Here is a 13,617-nt window from a genome sequence, read left to right as displayed (position 1 = left end):
TGTTAAAAATTGTGGTAATAAAGGGAGAACAGTGTTCTGCCCAGCAGAATGTTTGGCATTTTTGGGTCATCCGGAGTATGAGAAATATTATAAGAAGATAGGGTGGGGAGATGAATGAAAAAATTAGACGTACGTGTGGATCATGACAATGAAGAAAGCCCATCAACTTTTACGATAAATCAGCAACTGGAGTATGAATGTTTTAACAGGACTAAGGGAAAAACGAATGTAGGACAATTTAAGGGCAATTGCGCAGTAATATGGCATTTAGATGAGGAAATGTTTTCTAACAATAATGTAATTAGGTTTGGGGGGCCACATTATGCAACAGCGACATTAGGACAGAACTTTACTGCGAACATAACTCCAGGATGCTTAGGTGTAGTTGCTGGTCATTGCCTTACAGGATGTGAAAATCAAACCTTAGTATCTCCCTCAATGAAGATCCACCAGGAACAGACAGAAACGATAGCGGACTACTTTTGGTTATGTGGGGGAGGTCAATTGAAAACTGCACTACCTAAAAACTGGAAAGGGCTGTGCGCTAGAGTTAGGCTAATACAAGAAGTAACTATGGTGGAATGGGACCTCTCTGAAATCCAAACTGCACCAAAACCATTAGTCCGCAACAAAGAAAGGGTGAAAAGAGCGTACACCCCAGATCCTGCTGTTTACCTGGATGAAATTGGCCAACCGAGAGGAATACCTCAACAGTTTAAAGCTAGGGATGAAATAAAATCAGGCTTTAAGTCAATATTCTTATGGGTAACACCCAACAAAAATTTAGAGTGGATTAATTATATTTACTATAACCAACAGAGATTTATAAACTATACTGACGAGGCACTGGAGGCATTAGGACACCAATTAGCAGCAACTAGTAAAATGGCATGGCAAAATTGTCAAGCACTATATTGGTTATTGGCAGATAAAGGCGGAGTATGTGTCATGTTCGGAGCAGATTGCTGTACATACATACCAAATAATACATCCCCAGAAGGAGCTTTTACACAGGCAATGAAAAAACTGCATGACCTCAGAAAGGAAGTTAAATCTAATGCAGGGAGAGATCAGATGTTTGGCCAATGGTTCGATGATCTTTTTGGTTCATGGAAGAAGGGATTAATGAAATTAGGTATAGTAATCGTTATAGGGCTGACCCTATTTGCATTGTTGTTTTGCTGTGTCATACCAGTTCTAAAATCAATAATGGCTAGAACAGTGGCTAAACAAATGGTGACTGTCTCAATGATAGCACCGGGCCCAGGGTTGGAAACTAGTACCATTGGGCCAGGATTGGATGAACTTGATGAAATTTACTGAGAAGCAATCAAGAAACAACACTGGAATTTAAGGGGAAATTTATTTTTGAACACTTTTCTCATGTTTGTGATAGTAAGGGAGATAGCATGACTATTGTACTTTCATTTTACATAACAGAATAGATAGCATCTCAAGAAAGGAGTTAGAGGGTGTTTTGTTTGTTATTTTTGACATGTTCCCCTATTACTCTCAATATAACCAATTACTTATTACTTATAATGATTGATGAAGTATATTTTTAGTACAATGTATCTAATCAAATAGAAGTAGTATTACTGATGATTATGTTTAAGTATAATATAACTATGAAGTAATTGCCAAGAGAAGACATGTGAGGGAGACATTTGAAGAAAGGAGCGACGAGCACCTCAGTGCTTGGCTGCAAGAGCAAATAGACTCAACTGGTGGTTTAAAAACCCGCTGTCTGCTCCAACACACCACCAGATAGCGCTCCAGGCTACCGGAATTGTCTGTGAGTTCCTCTGGCAACGAAGGATGAATATTACTATGTTACTTTTTCTAGTGTTTTGTTAAGCATATATATGTATATCTTCTACTTAATGGATAATCAATTGTACTCTACATCACGCAAGGCTTCACAGTTGCATGCACATGCTTATTACAAATGAGTTGATTTCTGTCTCCCACCCCCAGGAACAGTGATAGCTAGAGGACTGGGATCTTTTACTCTTTCCTAGCCAAGTGTGGGGGGAGATGTTTGGTCCCAAGTCCTGCAGAGTGCAGCCCCATAAAGATGGCATTGGATAGTGGACTGAGTGGCCTACTTTGGCTACATGATGAACTGGGACAGGCTGGCTTGTGTGACTGCACTCTGGTTTGAGGGATATAGAGTGTGAGACTTTTTAAGTCTCAGAGGTGGGAGTATATAGTATATATTCAATATTCTAGTATGTTTTTATATATCAAAATACTTATATGACTTTCCAGGCTTTTGTGTGAGCCAGGAGAGAGCATATGACGTTACTAAAAGTGTTGATACTGCAGAGAACACAAAGAATGGTATATAACCTTGAAAAACAAGTGTATTTCTTCAAAAACAAAAAGTGTTTCTGTTAATCAATAGTACACTGATGAGAGTCCTTGGTGTGCTGGCATGTATCTTTTCAAAGATACTTTTAATCAGTTATTATATGAATGGTGTCTTGTTTTAATAAGCTAAATGTATTATAATTTTGCAGCTGGTGTTCTCTTTCAAATAATAATGTGTATGAACAAACAAGGCTGCCCATTGAGGGAATGTGCTGAAAATGCAGGAAAAAGATAAAAAGTATTTGATGGAGACATGGCTGTTTACGCAGATGTTTCTAGGAGTTGATGTACTCTGTCCATGAACTGTAACATGAGGTCAAGTTATGAGAGGCTACCAAAGATATATGTTTCTTTTTCTTTTTAATAGATAGACTGAGGATCTCCCACCAATATTTAATTAACAAAGAACGAAGAACATATTGGTGGGAAAGAGACAAGACAGTGACCTCATGGGTCAGAGACAGTGGGTAACAAGATAACAAAAAGGTATATAACTGAGAACTTAGAAAAATGAGTCAGGACAGACAGCTGGCTGGACTCATGTTTGTTGGTGTTCAATAAACTACAACTTCGGCATCTGGAACTCAAGACTCCGAGAGTTTTCTTACAACTTAGAGAGATTCATCACGATATTCCACGACATTATCTAATCAGCCAATTGTGTGGCAGCAGTCACACTTCCACACTTCCAGCTTTGACCACTAAGGGCAGTGGTTAAAATTTCAGTAAGCACAGATCGATTTGAGCAGCAGAACTTTCGACCTCCTAACGACAATTTCACAGTGTAATCAGTCTAGACATTTCCTCTCAGCTATCTGTCATGGTGATTGGCACTGATATGTTCTTCAGTGAAAAAGAAAATGTAAAAAACCTAATATAATTGCCCATAAAGCTTTGTTGACTCTTACTCTTAATGGAAGTTGTTGAGACAAATGGAGATAAGTTTTGACTGGGCTAGTCTGAACTCTTCAGGGGAAGAGAAAGCACGTAAATAAAATCAGAATGGATAGATACAAAAGGACTCCTTCATTTAATGTCAAGATAACAAATATTGTTATGGCGATATACAGACTAACAATGGAAGTCAGAGAGAGAGAGACAGAGAGAGAGAGGTCAGGCTTGTTGGAGTCCCCTCTGAACATTTTCAGCTCTTAGCTGTTGAATAATTAATGCATACAATGCAAAACCTGAGAACACAGCTCTATTTCTCCCTCTCACTCTGTTGTTCTCTCCTTTCTTTAGATTATCCTTCTCTCTGTGTGTGAAAGACACAGGGAATGATAAAATGTGAAATAGATGTAGACAGAAAAGAAAAGAAGGAGATTGGACAGAAAGTGATGAAGAAGATAAAGTTGAAATTACAGAATAAGATGCTTTCAACTTCGCATCTTCTAATATGTATGAACAGTATAAGGAACAATATATGGTGTGTGATTAAGTTCACAATTAGACCTACTTTAAATGAAATAAGACCAGTAAATGATATACGGTACACTCACTTACAATCTGACAAATGTGCTTGCTTGCTAAGATTATAATGCAACTACTGGCCAGTACAAGTTAATATGAGAATTATTAATTATTTATGAGAACTGTAATTATATTAGCTGTGCTGTTAAGATGAAGCAGAAATCTGCATAGCTGATAGAATTTAGAACTTAGAGTAGAATTTGAAGGTATTTAGTAATATAGTATATCAAGACAATTAACATGAATAGTATTGTTATTGTGAGCAATTCAAAATACACTAAATCATTCTATATAACCTTTTAGCCAAATTGTTTAGATTTTCTGATCGCACAGTTGTCACGAACCCCGCTCCCTCGCTCCGCCCCCTCGAGCTTGCACGCTCGTTTTGCTCCCTCGAGCTCGCACGCTCGTTTTGCTCCCTCGAGCTCGCACGCTCGTTTTGCTCCCTCGAGCTTGCACGCTTGTTTTGCTCCCTCGAGCTCTCATGCTCGTTAGCAGGTCTCCTTCCTCAGGCTCGCAAGCCCGCTCTCAGTCACCACATAAGTTTCACCTGTACTCGTCTGATCACCCATCATTGTTTACACCTGCACTCGCCCCTATATATATCACAACCCTTTCGTCTCACGCCGGTTGGTTATTGTGTTTAGTTTCCCGTGTCTTTGCCCCCCCCCCCGCTAGTCCTGTCTAGTTCCGAACTCCCCTGTTCTAGTTTACCCCTTCGCTTTGCCAGCACTAGTTATCCCAGCTAGTAACCCTGTCTTTTGCCCTCGCTAGTCCCATCTAGTTGTTACCTGTTTCCCGGCTTCGACCTCCCGCTCTCGTTGACCACTCTTTTGTAGATTTGCCCCTTTGCCCTATCTTGATTCTTTGACTTAACGCTCACCCTGACCATTCTCCTTCTGGATTTGCCTTGTTTGTACTTTTGCCTGCTTTGCTCTTAATAAAAGCAGTTCTCATCGACATTGTGACTGTCTCTTCTTGTGCGGGTGACAGAATAACCAACCTTACAGAAGACAGTCACAATGCAAACCGCGGAGGATGTACGCAGCTCACTACAGCGGATTTTTTCTGCACGCTCCGCTGAAGGATCTACCGTTGGGAGACATCACCGAGCGCTCACGGCGCAGGGTCCACAGGTACGTGCGATTTCTGACTTATTTCACCCTGTTTCACCTGTGTCTGCCCCTGAGCCCGTTGATGCTCCCAACGCATCCCTGAGCGCCGTAAGCCTTCAATCCCCTGAGAGGTTTGACGGCTCTTCGGGCGCTTGCCAAGGGTGGTTTATGCAGGGCAGCGGTTGTGGAACTCATAACCTTGCCCTTAACATTGTGGAGCCAGCGGCCCGTCTCTTGGTTTTGCGTCAGGGGAGTCAACCCTTGGAGGCTTATGTTGTGGATTTTTGTGCCCTGGCTAACCAGGTGAATTTTGATGAGGTGGCTCTGAAAGACATTTTTCAATGTGGACCGAATGAGCCAACCTCGTCATTCATGCCGGGTGGTCGCTGCTCCCTTAACCTGGCTCAGTTTATTGACCTAGCCCTACTGTACGCTGGTTCCTCGTTTACTGTGGGGGAGGCAGACACTGAACCAGCGCTCCACGCCACGGCCCCCGTCTCGAAGCCTACCACGGCCCCCGTCTCGAAGCCTGGCACGGCCCCAGTCCCGAAGCCTGGCACGGCCCCAGTCCCGAAGCTTGACACGGCCCTAGTCTCGAAGCCTGACACGGCCCCAGTCCCGAAGTCTGTCACGGCCCCAGTCCCGAAGCCTGACACGGCCCCAGTCCCGAAGCCTGACACGGCCCCAGTCCCGAAGCCTGACACGGCCCCAGTCCCGAGGCCTGTCACGGCCCCAGTCCCGAAGCCTGACACGGCCCCAGTCCCAAAGCCTGTCACGGCCCCAGTCCCGAGGCCTGTCACGGCCCCAGTCCCGAAGCCTGTCACGGCCCCAGTCCCGAAGCCTGTCACGGCCCCAGTCCCTAAGCCTGACTCGGCCCCAGTCCCGAAACCTGACACAGCCCCAGTCTCGAAGCCTGGCATGGCCAGCGAGTCAACGCCCATGCCTGCCAAGGCCAGCGAGCCAGCGCCCAGGTCTGCCACGGCCAACGAGCCAGCGCCCATGCCTGCCACGGCCAGCGAGCCAGCGCCCAGGTCTGCCACGGCCAACGAGCCCATGCCTGCCACGGCCGGTGAGCCAGTGCCCATGTCTGCCACGGTCAGCGAGCCAGCGCCTGTAGCCTCGACCGCCCCAGAGCCAGCGCTTGTAGCCTCGACCGCCCCCATGGCCACGTCCCCTGTTGGCCGAAGACGTAAGAGAAGGAAGAGGGCCCCTTCTCCCCAGTCTCGTCTTGTGCTCAAGACCACAGAGGTTCCCTCAGAGTCTTCCACAGCTCTGCCGGGCTCTGCTCCGCCCTCAGAGTCTTCCACGACTCTGCCGGACTCTGCTCCACCCTCAGAGTCTTCCACGGCTCTGCCGGGCTCTGCTCCGCCCTCAGAGTCTTCCACGGCTCTGCCGAGCTCCGCTCCGCCCTCAGACTCTTCCACGGCTCTGCCGGGCTCTGCTCCGCCCTCAGAGTCTTCCACGACTCTGCCAGCCTCTGCTCCGCTCTCCGAGTCTTCCACGGCTCTGCCAGCGTCTGCTCGCCCCTCAGAGCCCTCGCGGCCCCTGCCTCACGAGCCTCCCAAGGCTCCTCCACTCGAGCCTCCCAGGGCTCCTCCTCTCGAGCCTCCCAGAGCTCTACCCCTCGAGCCCCCCTGGGCTCCGCCTCTCAAGCCTCCCAGGGCTCCTCCTCTCGAGTCTTTCAGGGCTCCCCCTCCTTCCAAGCCCCTCAGGGCTTCTCCTCTCGAGTCTTTCAGGGCTCCTCTTCCCCCCAAGCCTCTCAGGGCTTCGTCTCTCAAGTCTCTCAGGGCTCCTCCCCCTCTCAAGCCTCCCAGGGCTTCTCCTCTCGAGTCTTTCAGGGCTCCTCCTCCCCTCCAGCCTCTCAGGGCTCCGTCCCTCGAGCCTCTCATGGCTCCACCCCTCAAGCCTCTCAGGGCTTCGTCTCTCGAGTCTCTCAGGGCTCCACCCCCTCTCAAGCCTCTCAGGGCTTCTCCTCTCGAGTCTTTCAGGGCTCCTCCCCCCCTCGAGCCTCTCAGGGCTCCGTCCCTCGAGTCTTTCATGGCTCCACCCCTCAAGCCCCTCAGGGCTTCGTCTCTCGAGTCTCCCAGGGCTCCTCCTCCCCTCCAGCCTCTCAGGGCTTCGTCTCTCGAGTCTCTCAGAGCTCCTCCTCCTCTCGAGCCTCTCAGGGCTCCGTCCCTCGAGTCTTTCAGGACTCCTCCCCCTCTCAAGCCTCTCAGGGCTTCGTCTCTCGAGTCTTTCATGGCTCCCCCCCTCAAGACTCCAGAGCTTTCTAGGGCTCCGCCTCCCGAGCCTCCTACAGCCCCCCCTCCAGAGCCTCCTACGGCTCCACCTCCCGAGCCTCTCACGGCTCTGCTCCCACAGACTCCAGAGCTTTCTGGGGCTCTGCCTCCCAAGCCTCCTACGGCTCCCCCTCCAGAGCCTCCTACGGCTCCACCTCCCGAGCCTCCCACGGCTCTGCTCCCAGAGACTCCAGAGCTTTCTAGAGCTCCGCCCCTTGAGCCTCCTACGGCTCTACCCCCCAAGACTACAGAGCCTGCCAGGCCATCGCCTCGGAAACCCCCCACGGCGCCGCCTCCCTTGGCTCCACCTCCAGAGCCTTCCAGGCCTTAGCCCCTAAAGCCTCCTTCGGCTCCACCTCCAGAGCCTTCCAGAACCCCGCCTCCAGAGCCACCTACGGTGCCGCCTCTGATGGCTCCGCCTTTCACGGCTCAGCCCGGACTTCCTGACCCTCTCCCTGTCCTGTGGCCTCTTCCCTGGCCTCCGGACCCTATTCCTGTCCGGTGGTCACCTTCCAGACCCCCGGACCCAGTCCCTGTCCTCCAGTCGCCTTCCAGACCCCCTGACCCAGCCTCTGCCCTATGGCTGCCCCCTAGATCTCCCGACCACCCGCCTGTCCGCTATGTTCCCCCTGACCTTGCCTTAAAACTGCCCATTGACCCCATGGACTGTCTCATTTCCCTCTGTGCCCCTTGGACTGCCCTCAATTTTGTTGATGTGTTTTGTGGGTTTTCTGTTCAGGGGTTTTTTGTTTGTTGGGATCGTCCAGCACCACTTCCCAGAGGTCGCGCTCCTCGCGACCGAACGCGGCCGTCAGGAGCCGTCCGTTATAGAGGGGGGAGTACTGTCACGAACCCCGCACCCTCGCTCCACCCCCTCGAGCTTCCACGCTCGTTCCGCTCCCTCGAGGTCGCATGCTCGTTCCGCCCCCTCGAGCTCGCACACTCGTTTTGCTCCATCGAACTTCCACGCTCGTTTTGCTCCCTCGAGCTCTCATGCTCGTTAGCAGGTCTCCTTCCTCGGGCTCGCAAGCCCGCTCTCAGTCACCACATTAGTTTCACCTGTACTCGTCTGATCACCCATCATTGTTTACACCTGCACTCGCCCCTATATATATCACAACCCTTTCGTCTCACACCGGTTGGTTATTGTGTTTAGTTTCCCATGTCTTTGCCCCCCCCCCGCTAGTCCCGTCTAGTTCCGAACTCCCTTGTTCTAGTTTACACCTTCGCTTTGCCAGCACTAGTTATCCCAGCTAGTTACCCTGTCTTTTGCCCTCGCTAGTCCCGTCTAGTTGTTACCTGTTTCCCGGCTTCGACCTCCCGCTCTCGTTGACCACTCTTTTGTAGATTTGCCCCTTTGCCCTATCTTGATTCCCCGGCTTTGACTTAACGCTCACCCTGACCATTCTCCTTCTGGATTTGCCTTGTTTGTACTTTTGCCTGCTTTTGCTCTTAATAAAAGCAGTTCTCATCGACATTGTGACTGTCTCTTCTTGTGCGGGTGACAACAGTAGTTTTTTCCACCAACAAATCAAGATACACAACACTGCGTGAATGCGGCATAAATTACACATGCTCACTCTGATGTAAACAAAACTAATGTGGATGAGAATCATGGCTGAAGAAGGAATGCAGCCGACCCTTTATCCATTTTTTTTATCCTTAAGGGAAAAGTCGGATGTGTGGAAGTATTTTGGATTCCATAAAAATGCAGAGGAATAGTTGGTCGAAGATGATTTTCCATGGCAGAAAAGTGGCAGTGAAACACAGTAACACCTCCAACATGTTTGTCCCGCTCATCTGCAGGACAATCATCCTGTGCAATTCAGCGGGATAAAGGTAAGTTAGTAGAGTTCTGCTTGCTTTTCCAAACTGGTTTTGAAAACTTAGTGAAAACAGTCTAAGAGACAACTAGCTAAGTGATAACTAAGACAACAAAGAAAGTGAACTGTTGCTGCCATTTGCAGATAATGTGTAGCTTGCATTCAAGTGGCCGAAGAATAGTTCCCTTAAACTCCACTAGCTACACATTAATGTGTGCATCTTGTAGTAACAACTAGAATACAGTTATAATCAGCTATTACCAAGTCCTGTAATTAATAATTTCCATGTTGCACAATGATTTCAATATTTAGTTAAAGTTGTCACGCCACACAATCGTACGTTGCCATACAATGCGAGTGAACTTGCAGTTTTTACATTTGTAGCAAGTGCATAGATATATATTAGCAACTGGCTTGCTATCCAAATGTGATCTCATGAGAATTCATATGTATTCAGTGTTTCCCACAGAATTTTGTGAGACTGTGGTGGGTAGACCTTGGATCCTCTAGGGGGGTCACCCGTAAGAAAATGTTGTACATTTTAAAGTTAAATGCATCAATCTGGTGCACTTTCAAAGCAAAATTAAGAGGCTATAACTATGAAGAATTTTGTGCCCTTGTAAATAATTTTGCACTCTAGTATTAATATAATCAAATCCAATGGTTGTATAGATATGAATGGTGATGACACAGCAAAAAAGTCACACCCACAAAGCATGATAAATGAGACAGAGTTTAACGCAGTTCAAAAACAGAACCGAAACTACTCTGACGTACTGCCCATTTCTCTGTCAAAACCTGCTGTTTCTTCCTAATCTGGTGGTGGATTTCGCTCTCTCTTCTTGAAATATTTAAAAATGCTCATGATATAAAAATCAAGGGTACAAACATTAACTTAAAACAGTAGCCTTACTTCAACTCGATTAGTTAGCATTAAAAATAGCCTAACGTTACATGACAACTGACGAGCCAACTTTCTCCTCAGATGCTGAAAATAGTTAAGTTGTCAGAGCCACTGGTTATAACATTAACGTTAGATAATTAGCTAACGTTAGCAAGCTAGATATAACGTTTCATATGTTGTACATTGTTTTTCATGACAAGCATCCGGATATGTCAGTCGACATAAGCGAGGAGACTGACAGCTAACGTTGTTAGCTAACGGTAACATTACCTAACTTAGCTAACGTTAGATGAACATTAATTATCAATGATAACTTCTGCTGTAACGTTATCTTTTTGCATTTATACATTGCATGGCTCGACATTAAGTCAAGCAAATTGGTCATTCACTTGTCTAATTAAAAAAGTAAATTGTCCGGAGAAAAAAAAAGAAGGACATTTCAGTTATGTGCTCAAGTAACATGTCAAAGTTTCTGTTGTATGTTTCCTAAAATTACGACCGACTCCTAACCTAATAATGCACATATGCAATCAATTTAGTTCTCTGCAACAGAAATGTAAACTGCACTGTGTAGGGGAGGAGGCTATGTCATATGGTAATTATTTTATGTCACGTATGGTAGTCAAAAAAAGAAGTTTCCATCGCCACCATTAACAGCAGGGATGCTCATAGTTCTATGGGATGAGATTTTCATCATGTTATTGCAGCAAGATGTACCATGTATAATATAGACTATACAATATCACAATATCAAAATGTCAGTAGCCTGAAGTGAAATTTGACGATGCTCAATTCCAGCTTCAATACCTCAACAAATAATGACAATAACTAATATGTTAATTATGGAAGATTGGTTTCAAGTTCTTAGTTATTCAAGACTAGTAAACAGTCAGTAATAGAATAAAGTGCTATTAACAGATTAAAAATATTTAACAGCAGTAGTCTATCAAGCATTCAAGTAAACATTCAGAATGAAATGCAACATAAAAATATAGCTGCGAGCAGCGATGGTGGGCCCAAGCCGGTGGCACCGCCACCCCCGTGCCTTTAGGGTTGCTGTGCACGATGGGCAATAACGTAACCTCGCTTTGACCGTCGAGAAGATGTGTGCTGTAGAGCTCGCATAAGTGTGTGCTCTGCAAAAGTGCGCATCGAGGGCACATATCGACCACAAAGTATGCGTGAGCACCCTTCCGATACCTAAAATGAAAAATGAGACACCCTACGGTCTCATGGAGTTAATGGACACATGGAATAAGTACACAAGACTGAAAATTCATATGAAGTGTGCCATTTAGGACAGGGCCTATGACCGTGAACCACAATAGTCACATCTATGAGATAATTCAAATGTAGAATAATTTTTGATGTCATAGGATGTCATAGGTCAATATCTCATCGACAAAATCTCATCTACCGACCTGATGTTTTGATTTTTTATTTAATAAATATATTTGTTTGACAGGGAAGCTGTGCGCAAACAGGAATATATATATTAATTTATTTATTAAAAAATAAACACCCCAGAAAAAGGGCACTTTCTCTCGAGGAAGAAAAAGGGCAGGTGCTCAAGCCCCTTTGATGTCTATGTGTGCACGTGCCTGAGGGTGAGTAAATGATGAGAGAAATATCTTTTGGGGTAAACTCATTTTATTTGAAAGACTATCTAGGTACATAATAACACTGCATTGCTGTGACTGTTTATAAATTTCAAAATGTACAAGCTCACACTTTAAATGGTCAGTGCTTTGATTTTTAAATCATTAAAATAGCAACAGATCAGAGAAGAAAAATGGAGATTGAGTGATTATTTTTACATTTTACATGCCATTCAAAAACGTGGCATTTTACAGCGTAAGAGAGAAATTAAAAAACTTAAAATAATACCATTTGTACTTTTCAATGACTTGGGATGTCTATGTTCAGGGCGAAGGCTAAATTGTTACTGTCTCTTTAAGAGGGTTTTATCGCATGTTACGATATTCAAGGCACAGTTCAGCTTAATCTTTTGAGAACTGAGAAGTATCATTATTTTCGTTTTGTGCCATGCTTGTTGCATCTGTATTCATTGTGAGATGATAAAATACAGACTGCGTGAATGGCTGATTTTGTTCACTTGAATTTTGTGACGTGTTTCAGAAAGATTATCGCGAAGACAGAGACAGCGCAGCCGGTTTATTTTCTTTATTTTACAAAAGCACAAGGTTTTGTTGTTATTTTAAGTGTACACAAATAAAAGTACGACTTTCATAGTTTGTGATGATGTATTAAATCAGTATTAGGGCTGTCAACGAATATTCTAAATTCGAATATATATTCGAATAGTTTTAAAAAACAGAAATTCGAAGGTGAAAATTAATATTCGAATGTGGAGAAAAAAAACGCGCCCGCGGTAGCAGATGTGCGGCTGTCTGCTTTGCGAGTGGGCGTGCTGCCTGAGGGGTCTTTGTTGTCACATTTCTCGGAATTGTGTGCCTCATTTTATTTAACGTTAAACAGAAACATGACTAAAATGTAAGGCTACTGTACTGACTGAATTGATGTTGCATGAATAAGGTAGGTTAGATACAGCAGTTTCATGCACTGCAGGCTTCCACTGGTTTGATTATTTACCGTTTCATGTCAAGGAAAAGTTCCATGTTTACCACAGCACAGCTCGCTCGGAGCGTTCAATGTCGGTTCTATATACTGTAAAACTTCAATTAATGTTAATAATTTGTTTTAATCACTGAATGAAGCCTGCTATATTTGGGACAAGAGTCGCGACCTTATATTGCTTGCACAAAACTCTTGATCAGCACTCAACATTTGTTTATTGTTGTTGTTCTTTTAAACCGTTATGCGCAGAGAGCGTGAGGGCGAGAGAGAGAGAAAGAGTGCCTGCGCGTGCGAGCGAGAGTGAGGTCTTGGCCATTAGTTGATTTACTTGTTTTTGTGTAGGTAATACGTTGTCAAATATGTTTAAACTTAAATAAACTACCTATACAAATAGTTATGTCTCTTTGTATTAATTTGTCCTGTTATTGACGTAATGCGCGTCATTGACCAAATGCGCAACCAGATATTCGAATAGTTCGAATATATGTGTTTTTTTTAGAGGGAATATTCGAATGTCATTTTTGAGCAATTTTGACAGCCCTAATCAGTATGGGCACAAATAACGCAATATTTTGTTTAAGTTGTTTCCGCTGTTTCGAGAGAAAAATATAGCAGGACGTCATCTGGAATAATGCCAGAATTTAATATAATTATACCAGATTTCTTTCTCAACTGTTTGTTCACTTGAGACATAACAGACTCCTCAATAAATCATGTATTTTTACACTTTGTTGTATGAAATTGTCCGTTCAGACGCAAGCAGCAGGCGTTCGAGCGAGCGTTAGACACGCACGCGGCTCGATCGCTGTGTCACTCAATCTGCTCGCAAACATGTACTTGAGTTGTTTTCACATTTGTTGAGTTGAATAGTGTAAAATCGCTTGAATGTTCAAACAGGCAAACATTGTATACAACCGACAAACCTTCGTGAAGATGCGAGCAAAGTTGAAAAGGCAACTTTAAATCGCAACGTCAATTAGCTCTCCTCTCTCGTTCGGCTTAAAGCCAAAATGTTCCCACACCGGAGCTGAAGATTGCGGCTTTGAAATCAATTC

This window comes from Xyrauchen texanus, chromosome 5 (assembly GCF_025860055.1).
Source record: "Xyrauchen texanus isolate HMW12.3.18 chromosome 5, RBS_HiC_50CHRs, whole genome shotgun sequence".
NCBI classification, from domain to species: domain Eukaryota; kingdom Metazoa; phylum Chordata; class Actinopteri; order Cypriniformes; family Catostomidae; genus Xyrauchen; species Xyrauchen texanus.
Note: the sequence above shows the minus strand (reverse complement) of the source record.